Genomic DNA, 22,007 nt, shown 5'->3' on the forward strand with positions numbered 1-22,007 from the left:
CACCTTGATTCCTCCCATCTCTGCTGCCTGGCTCCCTCCCATCTCTGCCGCCTGGCTTCCTCCCATCCCCACCACCTTGCTCCCTCCCTTCTCCACCTCCTCGCTCCCTCCCTTCTCTGCCACCTCGTTCCCTCCTATGTCTGCTGCCTCAGCTCCGCTCCTGTCTCTGCTACTTCTGATCGTTTCCTTCTCCACCGCTTGGCTCCCTTCTGCAGTGCTTGGCTTCCTTCTACACTGTCTTCAATCTTCGTTGGGCGCCTGTGTATGCAAATTAACCACCATCTTTGTTGGGTTAATTTGCATACTCTTCTGATTGGCTGGTGGGTGTAGCAAAGGTATGGTCAATTAGCATATTTGTCTTTTAATTGTGTAGATTATTGACTATATTTCTTATGTCATACTTTACATCTCAGTGACTATTTTATAACAATCAATTTGTATTTCTTAGTCCCTTCAATATTTTTACCTTTCTCCCAACCCCTCACCCATTTGGCAAGTATCAAAATGTTCTCTGTATCTCTGAGTCTGCTTCTGCTATGCTTGTTCATTTATTTTGGTTTTTTTAGATTCCTCATATAAGTGAAATCATCTGGCATTCCTCTATGTGACTTATTTCACTCAGCACAATATCCTCCAATCCATCCATGGTTTTGAAGATGGCAGGATTTCATTCTTGTTTATGACTGGGTCATATTTCATTGTATATCTGTGCCACTTCTTTTTTATCCATTCATTTATGATGGACACTTAGATGATGGCGATTGTAAATAATGCTACAATAACATATGGATGCTTATGTCTTTTTGATTTAGTGGTTTGGGTTTCTTCAGATAAATACCCAGAAGTGGAATTGCTGGGTCCTTCTTCATCTCTTGTTTAAGCTTTTTTTTGTTTGTTTGTTTGTTTGTTTTAAAAGAGACAAAAATTACTAACTTTTATTTCCCAAGAGAATTATGCCACTTTTATACAACAAAATTACAGTCACCACAAATTGCTTTTAACAATTCCATTGCTTCTTCATTTGACCACTTGAAAATCAAAATTCTTTCAGATTATAAATATAACTTTTTGTAACTCTGTTATTATGTACTGTGAATGGGGAAGGGGGCCAATCTTGTGGCCGTAGCGCCAAATGGCCTCTCTGATGTGGCAGGGCTGGATGGCATCGCTGTGAGCCTCAACACCACAGGCCGCAGTGCTCTTTTTTCTTTTCCTTCGCTTGGTTTTTGCTGAGTCTTGTCCAGCATCCCCATTCCCGAGGGATCCTGCTGTGGCTTTCCCTGCATGCTGTGGTCCAGAGGATGGAGCTGTTGGTGTAGGAGGAGGTGTATTCTCAGGGGAGTCTGGGTAGGACTTCATGCAAGATCATGCAGAGCTGTGATACTGAATGAAGGCGGCCGAAATGGCGTGGCCGAACGGGTCTCCTGCCTTGGTTCCCATGTCCTGCCTCACAAGTAGAGCCAGATCCACTAACTGTGCCACAGTTTCAAACGCTAAATATGCCAAAATTTCCATAGTGATAACATTGGGTTTTATCTCCATACTGCTACAGTTCAACCAGTCTCGAAATTTGGAGGCTTTTTTGGAGAAACTCAATTGTCGACTTTCACAGAATTCTGCATATTGGGCTGAATCCATAATTCGAGTTTGTCTTTCTGCTCTCTCCATTCTTTCTTGTTTAACTTCATCAATTTCATCATCTTCAAACATCGCCAAGAGTTCTCCCGTTTGGTCAATAGAGTTGAAAAAGTCCTGTGCGGTTTTCTGTCTTTTGTTTGCATTATTACTGCCACTCATTTTGTCTTCAAGAAGATCATCCTCCTCTATGCCTTTGACAATCTTTGATTTGTAGTCTCGGAAAAACATGTATTTTAACAGTCTTCTAAGTTTTTTCTTATCTTTGCGCATCAAAAACAGAAGATCTTCAGGAGATATTACCCTTGCTCTCCGGAGCTGAGAAACTTCAGCAGCTTGGTGTAACATTAATTAACTGAGTGTGTACCACATCTTCTACCAAAACTGCTGTTTCATGAAGAGGCTTCCTAGAATCACCTAAAGAAAACATCATACTCTGCAATTCTGCGGCAAAGCTTGCAGACTTTCCTGTACTTCTTCCACTACTTGAAGTGGCAGTAGACATTGGGCTGGCTGCAGTATTATTCATCTCTGCTTTAAGAACACTTGTCGCACGGCTGCGCGTCCCGCGTGGAGAATGTGGGGATGCAGACGGTGTGGTTTCTGCTGCTGCGCCCGCGACTCGCTGGGATAGGGGCTGGTGGGGGTGGGGCCGAGAGTGTAGAAGGGGGAAAAGTGGTTCAGCGGGAGCGGGGGTCGCTGCGGGGGTGGGGCCAGTAGCGTGAGTCCGACTCTCTCTGTGGGCGTGGGTGGCGGAGACCCAGGAAAGAACCCTACAGACGCCCCCACACAGGCGGCCGGGGCGCTGGCGCTGGCGCATGCCTAAGCTTTTGTTTTAAAGTCTATTTTTTTCTGGTATAAGTATTGCTACCCAAGCTTTTTTGTTTCCATTTTCTTGAAATAACTTTCTCCATCCCTTTACATCCAATCTGTGTGTCTTTCGATCTGAAGTGAAGTCTCTTATAAACAGCATATGTATATCAGGCATTTCTGAGTTTTCTTTTCAGCTCTATATTAACCTGGGGAGGATTAATACCATGATCTCAGAGGAAAACATGAGAGAGACCTGTTTGAATTCTAGTCCGGGTAACAACTGAGCTTGTGGTCTGTGGCAGTTATGCCTTTAATTTCTAATCATATTGAGGTTGCTAAGAGCTGGAATTTTCTTGAAAAACCTGTATTTTAAAAAATTACATTCTGTATGTGCTAAAGATAAATATGGAAGGAAGCACTAGTGTGAGACCTTCATTAGATTTTAGAATGATATTTGCTTTTAATTTGATGGTCCACTTTGACTTTTTCAAAACACCTGGGGAGCATTCCATGCCTTTTGGCAGAAGAAAAGTAAGAAACAAAATCATAGATTGAATTCCTATCACTTTCACATCCTGAAAAAAGTCAGACAGGACCCTTATTAAGTTACTCTACAATGTGACACAGATAACCTTTACATGGTGATTTATTTAAGATGATCGATCATAATTAAATGATCAAGTTTTTACTTATTTGTTTGGAATGGAAGCACTAATGCTGGTGGATTCATTTCTCTGGAAGTTTCCTTTACTGACACATAGAACTGTTTGGGCTTATATTGAGGCAGATGGAGGCATTTAAATCTTGGAGAGGTACACATAGAGTGAAATGACTGATAAATGAACATGGCTCACAATTACAGTTATTGCACATCAGAGCTTATTGGCATATAAATTAAACTGCTGCAAGGTAGAAGAATGGAAGAAAAAATTAGGTTTCTGTGTGAGATCAAATTAATTCAGGAATCATTTGGACATTTTATTCCTCTGAAAACAGTTTGCTTAGAGGTCTCCAGCTGCGTTTGGCATCAGGCCATATTCACAATGAAAGGAATGTGCTTTAAGACTTGAAGTCATACAGCAGACAGTGGTTTCCATCTATCGCACACATAAATCGATGGGTGCTTTTTGGAAATCATTTCTAATTGGAGGTGGAAGCCAGAAAGGGGCGGAGGGAAGAACAAGGACACAGATCTCCCTTGAAAAATGGGGCTTGAGAAATCCCCTGGCCATGGCTCAGAGCAGAGAAAGTCAAAGGCAGTTTTGGGAAGTGAATTGCTTTGTGGGGGACAAGGGAGATTAGCACCAGGCAACATAGGGATTCCTCACGGGGAATTACATTGCACAGTCCCACTAGAGAGGAACAGCGTCCAAGTATTAGCTTAAATGCCACTTCTTCAAAGGGACCTTTACTGACCATCTTACTAAAAACCTCTTTTTAAAAAAAAAATAGAAAAAAAACCTCTTCTTCCATTATTTTCTACTACTAAAACTAGTTTTTTACTTCCTTCATGATAATTTGAAATTATGTTTATTCATGCGCTTATGTATTTATTGTCTCTCCCCCTTACTAAATGAATCATAATTTGCACTAGGGTGAGGTCATGTTTTCTTTGTCAGTGTAGTTCCAGCAATTAATTCAGCACTTAACTCAGCCTGGCAGATAGTAGGCAGGTTAGAAATGTTTGTTGAATGAATATGCAGAGCCTGGAGGAAACAATCTGAAAACTGCTGTGGACTGGGTTGTATCCCTCATGCAAGAGCCTTGGGAATGCAGCTCTGGTCAGGGCGCACTCAGAGACATGAAAATTCCACACTCCAGCAGCCTGAGGAGGGGAACTTGCTGAAGATCCCGCTGGTGAGGGTACCCGAGACTACCTCATACCATCTCCTAATATGCTGTGGAGTAGACTGGGGAAATCATAGTTCCCATTTTAGTGTAGGGAAAATAGGACCAAATGTGAAAGAAAGTGCCCAACTTGCATAGCTGATAAAAAGCAGAGCAAGGACTTAAACTCCAAGACCAGGCCCTGTGTTCCCTTCCGTCTTGTCTCCTGACACTGCCCTCCATACACTTGACGCTCTCCTGCAGAGCTGCAAACTATTGTCTTTCTCTGCACCAAGTGCCAGGAACTTGCCCCTGAATTTTGTAAAGCTTCAAGCTCCAAAGCCAATCTGCTGACTCACCCCAGGCACTGCTGTATCACACACCCTTTGGCCTGGAAGATTACCAGCTCTTATTACTGCTTCTTGCAAAGAGACAATGGAGGCCAGGGCTGGTCCCAAAGAAGGAATGCCTGAGTCTAAGACTATTTTAAGTTCCCCCTAAGACAGAGATAGGCTTATATAACTGCAGAACAGTCATGATTTTCAAAGCTAACTGCAGAACAGATTAAAGTAGATATATAACCAGAGTGTTTCCACAATAAACTACCCTCCCTAGAGCCCTCCACAGAGGAGAGCACTACCATGTACTGAGCACCTGTCATATGTCAGGCACTTTACATCGATTATCTCATATGAAGTGAACCTAGATAAGTGTGGGGTCCAACCGAAGCTCTGAGTGATGCTCTAATTTAGAACCCTATTTATAGAGTGCTCTGATACTGGCATTGTGACTAAGGGTCAAGGTGGGACCACTCTGGTAGTCTACCAAACACTGGCAATAAGCCGGCTTGTTTTCGCTGCCCCTGCTAGGTCATGATTCCCTATTCAGTTGGCAGTTTCCCAATATTGGGGGTCTGGGCCGCAAAAAATATAGTGTGAAAACTAAGGCCAAGAGGTGGGAACTTCCAAGCACATGGTCTATAGGCAGGTAGAAGCAATATTGAAATTCAATTTAGTCCTATTTTAATATTAATAAAAAAATCTAATCTTTATCATGGATATCTAAGTATCTATGGACATGTGGCGCTTAGTCTTTGTAACAGATTCTACATTATTAAGAGTGGAGAAAACTGGAAGTGGAATCAGTACCTGTGTAGTTGGCATGGGGAAAGGAATTTATCTTCCTTACTAAAGGAAGATCTTCAGTATGTTAGTATTAGGAGGAAATTATGTGGGGGGTTTTATCGCTTCCCAGTTCCTCAGAACACATCAAACTGCAAAACATAGACATTCTATAATCTCTGCCTGGAACTATTATTTTTGTTGTTGTTGTTAAAAATCCCTGGGGGATATTTTTCCATTGATTTTTAGAGAGAGTTATAGGGAAGGAAGGAAGGAAGGAAGGAAGGGAGAGAGGGAGGGAGGAAGGGAGGGAGGGAGGAAGGGAGGGAGGGAGGGAGGGAGGGAGGAAGGAAGGAAGGAAGGAAGGAAGGAAGGAAGGAAGGAAGAAAGGAAGGAAGGAAGGAAGGAAGGAAGGAAGGAAGGAAGGAAGGAAGGATGGAGAGATAGAAAGAGAGAAACATTGATGTGAGAGAGAAACATTGACCAGCTGCCCTCCCACGCACACCCTAGCCAGGGGAAGGGATTGAACTGGTCACCCAGGTAGGTGCCCTTGACCAGGAATTGAACCTGCAACCCTTTAGTGTATGGTCCACACCTGCCAGGGCTCTGCCTGGAATTATTGTTTATGACTCACCTCAAGGCTGAAGCCCAATTTCTGTCCAGCCTTACTGTAAATGTCAATTCAAAGAGGCCTACTTTCCCCTAGTAACCTTTCTCACTGCTGTTTCCTATTCTTGCATACTGTTTGTTTCTTCAGTCACATTTGTAATAATTTGTATTTCATACTATTTGCTTACTTACTTAAGTGTCTCTCCTTCATTTGGTTTCAACTCCATGAGTTCAGGGACTACATTTGTTATTTACTAATATATTGCCCTTTGCCTAACACAGTGCCTGTCACATAAACTCAACTATTTGTCAAATAAATGATTGAATGCAAGAAAATAAATGAACTGATGTGACAGAGTAGCCAACAAAGTACTTTTGCTTTTTTCTAAATATGTTGAATTCCCAACTTAACTTGCTTTGATCCTCATTAGCTCTAAGAAATTTACCACTTTAGTCCTGTGGCCCCAGAATGGACCCCAATCTTAGCCTTGCCTAGTTTCCTATTTCCTAACCCCTGGTCAGCTTCCACGTGGTGGACACCATCTTATGATGTTATTACATTTTTATGATGGCTTAAAACCTCAGATTCAAAACTAACAAAGGCAGATGTCAACTCTGTGGCTATCTAGGGCATTCCTACTGAGTTTTGCTCTCTGTGAAAAGGTCTTCTTCCCAGAATGATTGACGTTATTGAGGACCTAGCTCTTTAGATGACACGTCACCTATAGCAGACAAGAATGTGGAGATATATATATATATATATATATATATATATATATATCTACACTAATAAAAGAGAAACATGGTAATTGGCGTACGACCGCTACCCTTCCGATTGGCTAATCAGCGTATCCTTATGCAAATTAACTGTCAGCCAAGATGGCGGCCGGCAGCCAGGCAGCTGGAAGCGAACATGAGGCTTGCTTGCTCCAGTGACTGCAGATTCCAACGTTCCCCGCCTGACTTGCCGGACTCTGAGCTGGCAGTTTGAAACATTCTAACAAATACAGCCGGCTGGGATCTCAGAGCTGAAGTTATACATTGTTTCGATTATAGAACGGCAAACAAACCAGCAGCGGAAGCCTCAGAGCTAGAGCCAGAGCTAAAGCTGGCCCAGAAGAAAAATAAAAAAGAAAAAAAGGAGTGGTTGGGAGCTTCAGTCAAAACCCCTAGCCTGAAAGCAGTCCTCAGCCCCTCACCCAGACTGGCCAGGCACCCCAGTGGGGACCCCCACCCTGAAGGGTGTGTGACCAGCTGCAAACAGCCATCATCCCCTCATCCAGGCTGGCCAGGCACCCCAGTGGGGACCCCCACCCTGATCCAGGACACCCTTCAGGGCAAACCAGCCAGCCCCCAGGCCTCTATCCTATATAGTAAAAGGGTAATATGCCTCCCAGCACAGGGATCAGCGGAGCCACGAGGCCTCCTGGCACCAGATCAGCATGACAGGGGGCAGCGCCCAAACCCCCTGATCGCCCTGCGGCTCTGTGTGTGACAGGGTGTGGGGTCCCAACCCCCTGATCGGCCCTGCTCTGAGTGTGACAGGGGGTGGTGCCCCAACCCCCCCCCCCACGGGCCCTGCTCTGTGTGTGACGGGGTAGAGCCATAACCTCCCCATCGGCCCTGCCCTGAGTGTGACAGTGGGGGCACCCCAACCCCCTGATTGGCCCTGCTCTGTGGGTGACAGGGGGCAGTGCCCTAACTCCCCTATCGGCCCTACTCTGTGCGTGACAGGGGGGAGCTCCCCAACCCCCTGATGGGCCCTGCTCTGTGCGTGACAGGGGGGAGCTCCCCAACCCCCTGATGGGCCCTGCTCTGTGCGTGATGAGGGGGGGGCAGTGCCCCAACCCCCTGATTGGCCCTGCTCTGTGAGTGACAGGGGGCAGTGCCCCAACCCCCTGATGGGCCCTGCTCTGTGAGTGACAGGGGGCAGCGCCCCAACCCCCTGATTGGCCCTGCTCTGTGCATCACAGGGGGTGGCACCGCAACCTCCCCATTGAACCTGCCTTGAGTGTGACAGGAGGCGGTGCCCCAACCCCCAAATCAGCCCTACCCTGAGCATGACTGAGGGTGGCATCGCAACCTCCCAATCTGCCCTGCTCTGTGCATGACAGGGGGCGGTGCCCCAACTCCCCAATCAGCCCTGCTCTGAGCCCGACCAGGGGCTGCACCTAGGGATTGGGCTTGCCCTCTGCCACTCAGGAGCAGGCCTAAGCCAGCAGATCATTATCTCCCGAGGGGTCCCAGACTGCGAGAGGGCACAGGCCGGGCTGAGGGACCCCCTCTTCCCCCCCGAGTGCACAAATTTTTGTGCACCGGGCCTCTAGTATATATATATATATATATATATATGGCCAACCCTTTTATTATGGCTAGATATTCTTATTCTAAATTAGTATAAAATATTTTATCTTTGTTTTTTAAATCTCACCTGAGAATATTTTTTCCATTGATTTTTAGAGAGAGCGGAAAGGTGGAAGAGAAGGAGGGAAGGGAAAAGGGAGAAAGAGGGAGAGAGAGAGAGAGAGAGAGAGAGAGAGAGAGAGAGATGAGATTTTTGACTGTCTCTATATGGCATGTCCCCTACCAAGGATCGAGCCTACAACCTGAGCATGTGCCCTGACTAGGAATTGAACCAGCAACCTTTTGGTGCATGGGAGGATGCCCAACCAACTGAGCCACACTAGCCAGGGCTACAACACTTTATTAAAGTTATAGTTATACAGAGGATATTTAAAAACTATCCTCCAGAACATGGATCCACAACTCATGCTGAAGGAGTAGGGATCCATTGGTATATCCCTAATTTAACCCAACAGTAGAATAGCAAAATAAACATTAAAATGTAAATGAAGAGGCGGTAACTTTTGAAGATTCCTATTCCATTTTGGTGAAGCAATAAGTTAACAGTGTGGACTATTTACTGTTATGCAGTCTTAAAATAAAAGTGGGATTTTTCACTCAAAATGTAAGTGTATCAAGCAACAATGAAAGAGCTATACTGATAACTGATTGATTTAATTTTTAATCTGTGACATACAAAAAAAAAAACCCAAATATTTGAAAAGGCTTACAGAAATCTTTAAAAAAATTAACCAAATAATCCAGAAATTACAAAACACACACAAAAATGCTATTTTAAAAAGTTTAGAGAGATATATAAAGACCAAAAAAATAATAAAAATATTTCAGAAATTAAAACAGCTGTTTAGTAGGAAAAAAGTAATTACAACTTGTTAGCCCCTTAGATATATTACACATGGTTTTATGGTTCTATAATGACTAGAAATGGACCACAAATCTCACTTGAAACTTGCTAACGGGTAGCACAAAGTGAGAAACATGGTTACATGATCTAGAGCAGGGGTCCTCAAACTACGGCCCGTGGGCCACATGCAAATACAAATATTGTATTTGTTCCCGTTTTGTTTTTTTACTTCAAAATAAGATATGTGCAGTGTGCATAGGAATTTGTTCATAGTTTTTTTTTAAACTATAGTCCGGCCCTCCAACGGTCTGAGGGACAGTGAACTGGCCCCCTGTTTAAAAAGTTTGAGGACCCCTGATCTAGAGCAACCCTGAACATGGGGACCTACCCCCATGAACCTGCCCACCTCAACGGGTACCCTTGACTGCCAGGCTGCTGAAATGGGAAGATAAAGAAGCAACACCCAAAGGAAAGGAAAGGAGGAATCACCAAAAAGGAACTAAATGAAATGGAGGTAAGCAATTTGTTAGCACCTTAATGAGAATTATAAGGAGCTAATGAGAACTACATCATCATGAAAAAAACAGGTTGAAACAATGGCTAAGAATCAAGTGGAAATGAAGAATGGCATAGCTGAAATAAAGAACACCCTGGGAGGATTCAACAGTAGTTGACTAGAAGAAGCTGAGGACCAAATCAGTGAATTAGAAGACAAGGTAGAAAAAGACACTCACTCTGAGCAGCAATTGGGGGAAAAAAATTAAAAAGCAGGAGGAGAGTTTAAAGGAGCTTTGGGATAACATCAAAGTAACAACATCTACATAATAGGGGTAACAGAAGGAGTAGAATCTGAGCAAGGACTAGAGAACCTGTTTGAAGAAATAATGACAGGAAACTTCTTTGACCTGGTAAAGAAAAAAGTCACACAACTCCTGGAAACAGAGAATCCCAATCAAGATGAACCATAAAGACTCATACCAAACACATCATAATGGCAAATGTTAAAGACACAGAGATAATCTTAAAGGCTGCAAAAGAGAAACAGAAAGTTACCTACGAAGGAGCTCCCATTATACTGTGAGCTGATTTCTCAAAAGAAACACTTCAGGCCAGAAGGGAGTGGCATAAGGTATACAAGGTAATGAAAAGCAAAGATTTTATACCAAAGCTAGCAAGGCTATCATTCAGAATTGAAGATGAAATTAGGAGCTTTGCAGTCCAAAAAATAAAAAGGCTAAAGGAATTTATTACCACCAAGCCAGAATGCAAGAAATGCTAAAGGGACTGTTGTGAAAAAGAAGAAATAGAAAGAGAGGAGGAACACAGGCATGGAGAATAAAAATAGCAACAAATAAGTACCTATAAATAATAATTTTAAATGTAAAGGGATTAAATGCTCCAGTCAAAAGACATAGGTGAATGGATAAGAAACATAACCCATATATATGCTGTATACAAGAGACCCACCTCAGAACAAGACTCACACAAGATGAAAGTGAAGGGATAGAAAAATTTTCCATGCAAATGAAATGAACAAAAGCTGGAGCAGCAATACTCATATCTGAGAAAGTAGACTTCAAAATGAAGGCCATCACAAGAGACAATGAAGGCCACTTCATAATACTAAAAGGATTGATCCAACAAGGGGATATAATCCTGGTAAACATTTATGCACCCAATTATAGGAACATCCAAATATATATATAAAAAAACACAACCTTCTGGATAACTTAAATGGAGAGATTGACAGCAATATGGTCATAGTAGGAGGATTTTAACATCCCACTGATATCACTGGGTAGCTCTTCTAGACAAAATATCAACAAGGAAACCGTGACTCTATATGACACACTAGATCAAATCAATGTAGTAGACATTTACAGTTCATTTCATCCCAAAACTTTAGAATATACATTCTCCTCAAGTGGATATGAGACATTCTCAAAGATAGGACACAAAATAAGTCTCTAAAAATTCAAGAGGATTGGAATCATATCAAGCATATTCTCAGATCACAATGTCATGAAACTAGAGATCAACTACAATATAAACACCCCAAAACATTCAAACACATGGAGGCTAAATAACATGTTATTAAACAATGAATGGGTTACCAATGAAATCAATGAACAACCCAAAAGCATTTTGAAAACAAGTGAAAATGAACACAAAACAACCCAAAATCTATAAGATGTTAGAAAAAGAGATCAAAGAAGATATAAACAAGTGGAGGAGTATACAGTTTTCATGGATTGGTAGAGTCAACATCATTAAAATGTCTATGAAAGTATCCTAGAAACCCAAAGCACCAATAAGTAAGAATGTATTCACCCCTATGTTCATAGAAGAACAATTTACAATAACTAAGATCTGGAAACAGCCCAAGTGCCCATCAGTAGATGAGTGGAATACAATGTACACCATGGAATACAATGCAGCTATAAAAAAAGAAGGATCTCTTACCCTTTGAGACAACATGGATGGACCTAAGAGTATTATACTAAACAAAATAAGCCAGTCAAAAAAAGATAAGTATCACATGATCTCACTCATATGTGGAATCTAATGAACAAAATAAACTGATGAACAAAATAGATCTAGAGACATAGAAACATGGAACAGACTGATGAATCTTAGAGGGAAGGCATGGGTCAGTGGGTGGGGAGAGATTAACCAGGGAACTTATATGTGTATATGCACAGCCAATGGACTCAGACAATAGTATGGCAAAGGCCTGGAAAGGGTGGGTTGGGGGTGTAGGGGGTCACTGGGAGAAAATGGGCGGCCATCTATAATACTTTCAACAATAAAGATACATTTAAAAAATAAAAAATAATAAGAAACAAAGAATTCTGAGAGGGTTGAATTGGAAAGTTTCTTTCAATTCCATGATGCCTAAAACCTCTGATGTAAGACTTAAGGCTTGGGGTGAAGTTCCTGAAGGCTTCTCACTCATACATCTATCCTTGATGCTCATTATTGGTTGGAAGACTGTAATGGCTAGAAGTGTGTCTGAAACATTTACACCTGGACTTTTCAAGTGGATGCCTGGGTTCTTAAAAAATGGTAACAATATTCCAAGGGCAAACTTCCCAAGAAAAAGAGAGCCAGTGTAAGCTGTATTACTTTTATGACCTAACCTCCAAGTTCCATAAAATCACTTCAAGCATATTCTATTGGACAAGGTAGTTACAAGGAGGCATATAAACATCCCATCTAATAAAGAGGGCATATGCTAATTGACCCTCACACTGTTGCAAAGATGGCAGCACCACAGCCAATAAGGAGGGAATATGCTAATTGACTGCCCTGCCCTCAAAGATGGTGGCGCCCACAGCCAATAAGGAGAGATTATGCTAATTGACTGTCACACCTGAAAAGATGGCGGTGCCCACAACCTCAAGATGGTGGTGGCCAGTCCCCTCAGCCCCACCAGGGCACCTGCCTCCGGAGTCCCCAGTTCTCTCAGCCCCCCGGCTTCCCAGGGCTGGCCCAAGGTACAGGCAAGCCTCGGATGGCAGCTGCCCAGCCGCCTAGGCCGCCCGAGGCTCAGGTAACCAGGGCTGGCCGAGGCTTGTACTGCCGGCAGTGACAGCAGCAGAGGTGTGATGGGGCATCTCCTTCCCCTGATTGCCGGGTCGCCTCCCACCCCTGAGGGCTCCCAGACTATGAGAGGGGGCAGGCCGGGCTGAGGGACCCCCCTCCAGTGTATGAATTTTCATGCACTGGGCCTCTAGTCACATTATAAAAAGAGTGTGTAGGCTGGACCAGAGACCAATGTACTCATCTTTGGAAAACACAGTATACTATAGGTCCTTGAATAATATCTGAGTTCTTTTAGTAATGAAGAAGGGAGTTTTGTTCAGATAGACAACCAATAATGTTTACTAATGTACCTTATTTGATAAAATAGTTCAAAGGAGAATTTTAAAACTGTATGTCCTATAGAGTTCAATTACTTCCAAGATGATAATTATGTAGAAGCGTCATATTTTTAACTAGACCAAAATAGCCATGTTATAAATTCCTCCATTTTACTTATTTTAACATGATATGTAAATGAATGCAAATGTGATAGTAATACTACTTAGTAACTTGTCCCAGTAAAATCTAAATATTCAGATGAATATTTGAGGCTCCATTAAATGAACTTAGCACAAATAATGGCATCTTGCTGATGATGTGAGAGCAATGGTAGAAAACATCAAAAAAATAATAGGTCGTTTGAAACTGTTGCCAACATGCATTTAAAGAGTCATTGCATCCTACATAGACAAATAGTGAGACGATGGCAACAATTACTGGAAGTTGAAGCATCCTCAGTGAAAGGAGATACAGGGGCCAGAGACTAACACGCATGCTCTTCTCCTTTGAACCCTGCAAATAACCCCTGGGATGCCTCCATGGAACCAGTTTAGTGATCAGTAATTGGCATAAAGAGCATGGACTAGGAATCAGAAGACCTGAGTATAGTCCAGGTTTGGCTAACTGCTGGACTTTGCACAAGCCACTAAATCTTTCTGTGTCTCAGTTTAATGCTTGGTAAATTAAATCAATCTGCATAGGGGATCACAGAAGGCCCTCTCACTTCTGTCATTTCTTTCCAGTTTTAAGAAAATGTCCAAAATATTTAAATGAGCATTTTTTTAAAATATATTTTATTGATTTTTTACAGAGAGGAAGGGAGAGAGATAGTTAGAAACATCAATGAGAGAGAAACATCAATCAGCCGCCTCCTGCACACCCCCTACTGGGGATGTGCCCACAACCAAGGTACATGCCCTTGACCGGAATCGAACCCAGGACCCTTGAGTCTGCAGGCCGACACTCTATCCACTGAGCCAAACCGGTCAGGGCTTAAATGAGCATTTTAAACTCCTTTTTCTAAATCCTGTTATTCTCCAAGTGGAAGGCCAGAGTTTGGCATGTCATGCTAGCTAACAGATCCTTTGTTTGTTAGTTATTTATTTACTTAATTTTAATTTTTTAAATTGTTATTTGGTTTTACAGAGGGAGGGAGAGAGGAAAAGAGAGAAAAAAAGAGAGAGAGAAAGGGGAACATTGATCAGTTACCTCCCAACCTCAAATCCACAACCTAGGTTCCCTGATGGGGAATTGAACCTATGGCCTTCTAGGGCATGGGACTGAGTCACACCGGCCAGGCCACAGATCTGGAAATCTATCTAGGTCCTGTTTTCAGGGGAATTATATGCTCACTTTTTCACAAAGAGAGATCATCCAACATGGGTAAGGCCTCCTTATTCCTTGTAACCCTGTTGGGGATAATGCCAACTTTTTTCAAATTCTCCTTGGTTTTAGTAATGAGATACAGGAGCCTCAGGAAAATGAATAATAGAAAAGAGATCTGGATTTAACTTTGCCTTGATGTAAATTGCATCAGTTTTCTTTATCTCACTGTAAAGGCACACCTGTGAAATGCAAAGGCTGATACACAATTTATCACTCACATACAATTTTTAAAATTCAATTAAGGTTATGTAGTATTTATGGATACACATAAATGGGACCAAAGTGGAAAAACATATCCTGGATGTGCAGACATCAGATTCATTTCTGTACTTGCCCCTGGAGAAGGTAGGAGGCAGTGGGACTCTGCAGGGGAGTTGGGAAGCTTCTTCTACTTGATATAGGTAAAGTTTTAAGTTTTATTTCAAAACTCCGGGAAATTAGTAACAAAGCTATACACACTTATTAATTTGTGGAGTTGCAATTGGCAAGGTTATTTTATTCTCAGTCAATTTCTGTATTTTTAAAAGCTGTTCACAAAATAAAGGGATAAAATTGTAGTAAGGAGCCCATCAAGCACTGAGCTGAGCCGGAGTGCTTGGAGCTTCCAGGTGTCAGAACAGCTGACTGAGGCAACAAGACAAAATGGAAGCCTTAATTACTTACTGCAGTAGTATGAATAGGAGGCTGACCCACATATAGATCTGGCATCTCCACACTTCCATTTTAAGTTGTAGAGTAAGGGTCAGGGATTGGGTGGCAGCCATGGGTCTGTGTATACATTCTCTCCTCCCACCTCTGGATGGTCTCCCTCGCTGAGCCAAAATGGAACTGTAACTATGTAGCTTTTAAATTTCGAAAGGCTTTCCCAAGTCCTGGGAGTATTCTAATGGCAGCGTGCAGCTGGTTACTACACCAAGGAGGTGATATTCCGCCAGCCTCACAAAGTCTCAGCACACTTAATGATTCCATTTCTATGAAGTCCAGGGACAGCCCAAACTAACCTACAGCCACGAAATGCTATTACACATGTAGAATCCACAGAACTTAGCACCTGACTAGACATTGTGGAAGGGAGGAGGCCCATGTGACAGCCCTTTGAAACTTTCTGCCTCAACTCCCATGATGCATGCTGCAGCAAGAGCACTCTATTGCTAGGGAGTCAGCAACAAGCAGGAAAGGTTAAAAATGTATAAAAGAAGCATTGTGCTGAGTTATTCAGATAAATGAGTACCTATGCAGAGAAAGTAAATGCATATTAAAATTCTGTTTAAATTAAGCAATTTTGATATGACAACATTGCTGAAGAAATAAGACATCTCTACAGGAAGCAACAGGAAGCAGACAAGCTCTGCTCCTCCCTCTCCTGCTCAGTCTCTCTGCCTCTCCTTTCAGCACTGCTTCCTGCATCAGTACCAAACCCTTTCCAACTTCAGTGCCAGCTCTCTCTGGCCTCTTGGAGCCTGCCGCACTGGACTCTCCCCACAGGAGCACTAGATCCATATCCTGAATAGTTTCTTCCCTTATACTTTCTATCAAAACATCCCTATCCTGTGACTATTCCTTCAAGAACTTATTCTGTCCTAAGTTGGTTTCAGTTCCTTGTCGTCACTCTAATCCTTTCAGATACATTTCAGTAGGAATATAAAAAGTGATTTAATGGTAGGTGTTGGAGTCATTTTGACAGTCAGTAAGGAAAACGTTTTAAAATAATGTATCTTTTTACAGGCACTTTTAAAACTATACTGTTTAGAACATATCCTAGTTTCAGCTGTCTTATGAAAATATAGTGGCAAATAGTATGCAGTAACTTTTACCGACGTTTATTCCAAGAGCTCTTATTTTTCTTTGTGACTTTGGGCATGTTTTCATGATTCTGAGCCTATCTTAGTGCATTTAGTTCTTTAAACCTAAAAAGGCACGTATATTTGGAGCTGATGACTTCTAATGGAAAACACTTTTAGTCATTCATTCAATAAGCATAAATTGAACATACTGCCCCATGGAGGAGAGAGATATCTAAATAGGGTGTTGTACTACAATGTAATATGTTCCATAATAAAGGTATAAGAAAAAGGCTCTGTGAGCACAGAGAAAGATGCTACTACCCATGTAATACAGGAAAGGCTATAAAAAGAAGTAAATATTTGCTCTCAAAATGAGTAGGGAGGTTGCTATGCCAAAAAGGAAAAGAATATTCTAGGATTAATGACACAAATACAGGCATAGAGTTATGAAAGTTTGAGCTTGTTTAGGACTACAAAATTTTATGTGGCTAGAACATGGATACACATTAGATGATATTGGAAGAGAGGACTCAAGAATGGTGGGAAAATATAGGAAGGGGAATCTGTATGCTATTATAAGCAATGTAAACAGTAGCTAATAAAAAAAAATAGGAAGCCAAAAGTGGTCTCTAAGCAGGGGTGAGATATTATCAGATTTGTATTTTGGATAGAAAACCAGTAGCAAAATATATAATAAAACTTCCATTTACTGAGAAGAAGGTGTTCTCATGGTAGCAAGCAAGTAGCATTTTTATTTTTTTGTTTGTTTGTTTGTTTTTAATTTTTTTTATTGCTTAAAGTATTACAAAGGGTATTACATATGTGTCCTTTTTTTTCCCCCTTCCTTGACAATCCCCTGGCTTCCCCTACCCCCCAGTGTCTTATGTCCATTGGTTATGTGCCGGAGGCCGGTCCATCCTTGCTGCTTGACGCAGTCGCTGCAGGAAAGAGGCATCTGCACAGCATGTGTTTCAGTGGACCTGGCGTATGTAGCATACTGTTTTTAATATGTTTGCTCCCTTTAGCGCCATGTGTTTTAACCAAGGTCACCTCTCCGAGAAAGGTTGTTTCCCCAGGTGGGGATCTTTCCTTGAGGTTAGGGAGGGGATACAACCCCTTAATTAAGTGCCAGGCGGGTAATTAAGTTACATGGTCTTTACTCCCTGGAATGGAGATGAGAAACACCTTAACCCTTGTAATAGAAATTGACGGGATTGGAATCGGCTGGTATAAATACGGATGTAATAAGACAATAAACGTCAGATCCTCATCAGTTCCTGACCAGAACTCCGACCAGAACTTTGGCTGGAGATCCTGGCTATAGGTCCTGACTAGGCTGCTGACCAACTGAAGGCTGTCTTCGTGTCATTCCTTCTTCGCCGACTCCGTCCACACCTTTGGGGACCCCTGGACCTGCTGGGATTGGACCCCAGAAGTTATGCTTATATGTATGCATACAAGTCCTTCAGTTGATCTCTTACCCCCCTCCCTCCTGCCCCCCAACCCTCCCCGGCCTTCCTGCTGCAGTTTGAAAATCTGTTTGAGGCAGCTCTTCCTCTGTATCTATTATTGTTCAAAAGTTTATAATGGTCTCTATTATCCATGAATGAGTGAGATCATGTGGTATTTTTCCTTCATTGACTGGCTTATTTCACTTAGCATAATGCTCTCCAGTTCCATCCATGCCGTTGCAAATGGTAAGAGTTCCTTCTTTTTTACAGCAGCATAGTATTCCATCGTGTAGATGTACCACTGTTTTCTAATCCATTCATCTATTGATGGGCACTTAGGCTGTTTCCAGATCTTAGCTATGGAGAATTGTGCTGCTATGAACATAGGGGTGCATATATCCTTTCTGATTTGTGTTTCTGGTTTCTTGGGATATATTCCTAGAAGTGGGATCACACGGTCAAATGGGAGTTCCATTTTTAGTTTTTTGAGGAAACTCCATACTGTCTTCCATAGTGGCTGCACCAGTCTGCATTCCCACCAGCAGTGCACAAGTGTTCCTTTTTCTCCACATCCTCTCCAGCACTTGTCATTTGTTGATTTGTTGATGATAGCCAGTCTGACAGGTGTGAGATGGTACCTCATTGTTGTTTTGATTTGCATTTCTCAGATGATTAGTGACTTTGAGCATGTTTTCATATGTCTCTTGGCTTTCTGAATGTCCTCTTTTGAAAGGTGTCTATTTAGGTCCTTTTCCCAGTTTTTGATTGGATTGTTTATCTTCCTTTTGTTAAGTTGTATGAGTTCCCTATAAATTTTGGAGATTAGGCCCTTATCAGATATGACATTGGCAAATATGTTTTCCCACACAGTGGGTTTTACAAGTAGCATTTTTATTTTATTTTTTATTTATTTATTTTTTTCTAAATATATTTTATTGATTTTTTACAGAGAGGAAGGGAGAGAGATAGAGAGTTAGAAACATCGATGAGAGAGAAACATCGATCAGCTGCCTCCTGCACATCCCCCACTAGGGATGTGCCCGCAACCCAGGCACATGCCCCTGACCGGAATCGAACCTGGGACCTTTCAGTCCGCAGGCCGACGCTCTATCCACTGAGCCAAACCGGTTTAGGCAACAAGTAGCATTTTTAAAAACATCTTTATTTCCATGGTCTTGAGTCCGGGGATTATGGTCCAAAAGACAACTTTTCCAGGTGATACCAACTTTTCAGGTGATTCAGGTCATGGTCATGTAGACTTGTTCTAGTTTGAGCAAGATCAGAGATGAAAGACAATGGAGTAGAGGAGGTAGAGGAATTGTGCACTTACAGTGAATGGAAGTGTGGAGGAAGATGGCAGGAGTTGACAGAAGAAATACCTTAGAGCAGTGGTTCTCAACCTTGGCTGCACATAAGAATCACCTGGGAATCTTTTTAAAATCCTGATTTCTGGGCCTAATCCTCTGGAAATTCTGTTTCTTAGTTACTTATGTTGTGGCCCCACCCCATAACAAAGAAACAGAATTTCCAGAGGATGAGGCCCAAAAATCAGTATTTTAAAAAGATTCCCAGCCAAGGTTGAGAACCACTGCCTTAGAGTTTAGTTATTGTAGAAACAGGTTGAGGGGTGGAGGAGTATATTGTAAGAATTTCCAAGGGATAAGGTCTGTGTCTAAATGTAGAAGCATAATTATCTGAGAAACACTGACTTTGAAATACTTAGGTTGTGGAGCAATTAGTAACTTGACTTTACCAAGAAGGAAGTGCAATTTTGAAGGCCAAACAATTTTTCATATATAAAAAAAGAGGGAATGTTATTTGAAAATTTTGACAATTTAGCGTAATTCCACCTTTGACATCTTTAAACTGTCATCTTGGTCAAGTAACTTAACCTCCTAAGTTTTTCAGTTCAGTTAAAGAGATAATCAAGTATGTAATAAATAGTAAAAATCCCACATACACGTTGATTTTATTATTGATAATGATTATATGTTACACAGAGTACTCCAGAACAGGAAATTGAGTAGAAATTGGATTAAAAATATAGTGAGAAAATGCATTTGCGATTGCTCACTGACAAATTCTGAAGAGCTTTTAAAGTAACATATAGTTAAACTTAATTATTTTCAGCCCCTTCATTTGGAACTGAGTAATAAGAATGTGTCCTCTCCAAAAGGAGTGAGGCAAAGAATGACTCACAGTGAATCAAGCTGGCAAAGCAGTTCCCTCATCATAGGAATCTGATATTTTTTATGTTACTTTGCCATTGAGAAAGAATTTACAAGGGTCAGAGAGAATCACCTAACGCTCACCTAAAACAAACAAAAAGGATATTGCATCAATCTTTAAGAAAGGTTTATAGGAGAAATAATTATGCCATTTTAATTGACATAGTGCGTTTGTATACATTTTCCCATCCTGTGAGAGGAGGGAGAGAAGGAATTATTAACTTGGCTTTCCAGATGAGAAAAGAGATGGTCAGAATGCTCTTCTCAAGGTCCTGCAGGTATTAAGTGGCTGAGCAGTCCATGGGTCTCCAAATATTATAATCTTTCTAATATGCACCTCTGTTTCTCAAGACATATGCTTATTTCTGCCCAGGGTATTGAAAGGTAACACTGGCAATGGTGACTCCGCAGTGGGGGACACATGGCTAACAGGCCAATTCTGAAACTGGGTTGTGACTGTAGCTTGAATAATCACTATTTTAGACTTTAAGTTGTGGTTTATAGAACCTATTGTTTTGTATGGTCTGCACACTTTCTTCAACAAATTGGGAAGAATATTTGAATTCTGAATAGAAAGATCATTTTTTTCCAAAGAAGGGTCTATGCAAGACTCTCCATGAAAAGGCTGACCCACAAAGCTAAGGTAAACAGATGGGCCATTACCAAGGGACAAGGGCCTCCTAAGGACCAGGAAATAGCACACTGTTCAAGTCTTTTGTGTATTCTGTTTTTGGCTTTTTAAAAAAGCTTTTGCTTGTTATCATCTTATTATGCTGTATATTATGTCTCTTCTTTATTTTTCTTCTTTCTTCTCAAAATGCTATACTTTGAATGTATTTCCCTTGTACCTTTGTATTTTTATTGAGGTCTTGGTTTCTTAAGACCCTCTGAAGCCCAGTGAAAGCAACTGTAAGCTGTGGTATCACTTAAAGCTTTGAACAGGATGCTGAGAGCCAAACTTGGACAACTTCTGGCATTGACTGGCACAAAAGTACCTCCCAGGAGGCCTGAAATCAGCATACAAAAAAGTTGGCATTAAATCTGCTGAGATGAACTTCACTTGGTGGTTGTTGTTTTCCCCCCCAATATTTTATTTTTTATTGATTTTGTATTATTATTATTTTCCTTCTTTTCTCTCATGCCTTTAATAGTTCTTACTTGTCTCCTTCCTTTTCTCAATCTATTTTTTTCTTTTTTTCCATTCTTTTACTTTCTTCTATTTTACCTTTTCATAATATTTTTCTTTCTCTTTCTTCTTATACCTTTTACTGTTTTCCTTTTCCTATTCTTTATTTTTTTTCTCTCCCTTTTTTCCTTTCAGAATCTCTTTTCTACCTCCTTTCTCATCTAGTGTTATTTTTATTTTATTAGTAGTATTATTATCTTTTTCTTTATTTTATTTTTGTTTATTATTCTTGTCTTTTCTCTTTCATAATTCTCTTTTTTTAATGTGTTTTTTTGCTATTGTTAGTATTTTTGTATGTTTGGGTTTGTTCCTGTTTGCTTTGTTTGGTTTGGTTTTACCCTGTCAGCACCTGCACAACAGCTCATATGCAATGGTTGGGGCTGAGCCTCACAGTCAGCCAGGCTGAGACAATATCCCACCCACCAACAGGACAACAATAATCAAGACCCAATTACAACAGGAGAGCCCAGACAACCCACAAAAGTGTCACTCCTAGAGTATACAGCTGAGTAGTTCAAGGAGAATACACAACTGGATTCCACAGAACATTTACTACAAAAAAAAATACCCCACAAGGACTAGGAGTCATAGCTAATGTGTCTAATATATAGAAAACACACACAAAGAAATAACTAAATTGGAGCAACAAAGAAACAACTGCCAAATGAAAGAAAAGGAAGAATCTCCAGAAAAAGGCCTAAATGAGGTGGAGGTAAGCAATTTATCAGACAGAGCTCAGAGTAATGGTTATAAATATGCTCAAGGAATTTAGTAAGAAGGAACTTAGGTAAATTACAAGGAACTTAGTGGGAACAACATCAGCATGAAAAAGTACATAGAAACCATGAATAAGAACAGAGCAGAAATGAAGAATACTATAACTGACATCAAGAAT

General features: G+C 41.3%; 1 protein-coding gene and 1 pseudogene across 2 annotated transcripts in view; one reads left to right on the top strand and one right to left on the bottom strand.

The window, feature by feature from the left end:
* GPR158 (G protein-coupled receptor 158) overlaps positions 1-22,007 on the top strand; it is a 377,074-nt gene that overhangs the window by 297,364 nt on the left and 57,703 nt on the right. The gene's annotated exons all lie outside the window — the stretch shown is intronic.
* On the bottom strand, positions 1,037-2,181 carry LOC139005992 (transcription initiation protein SPT3 homolog; annotated as a pseudogene).

This window comes from Myotis yumanensis, unplaced genomic scaffold (genome assembly GCF_028538775.1).
Source record: "Myotis yumanensis isolate MYYU_CA2020_CCGP unplaced genomic scaffold, mMyoYum1.0.hap1 SCAF_1, whole genome shotgun sequence".
Taxonomy (NCBI): Eukaryota; Metazoa; Chordata; class Mammalia; order Chiroptera; family Vespertilionidae; genus Myotis; species Myotis yumanensis.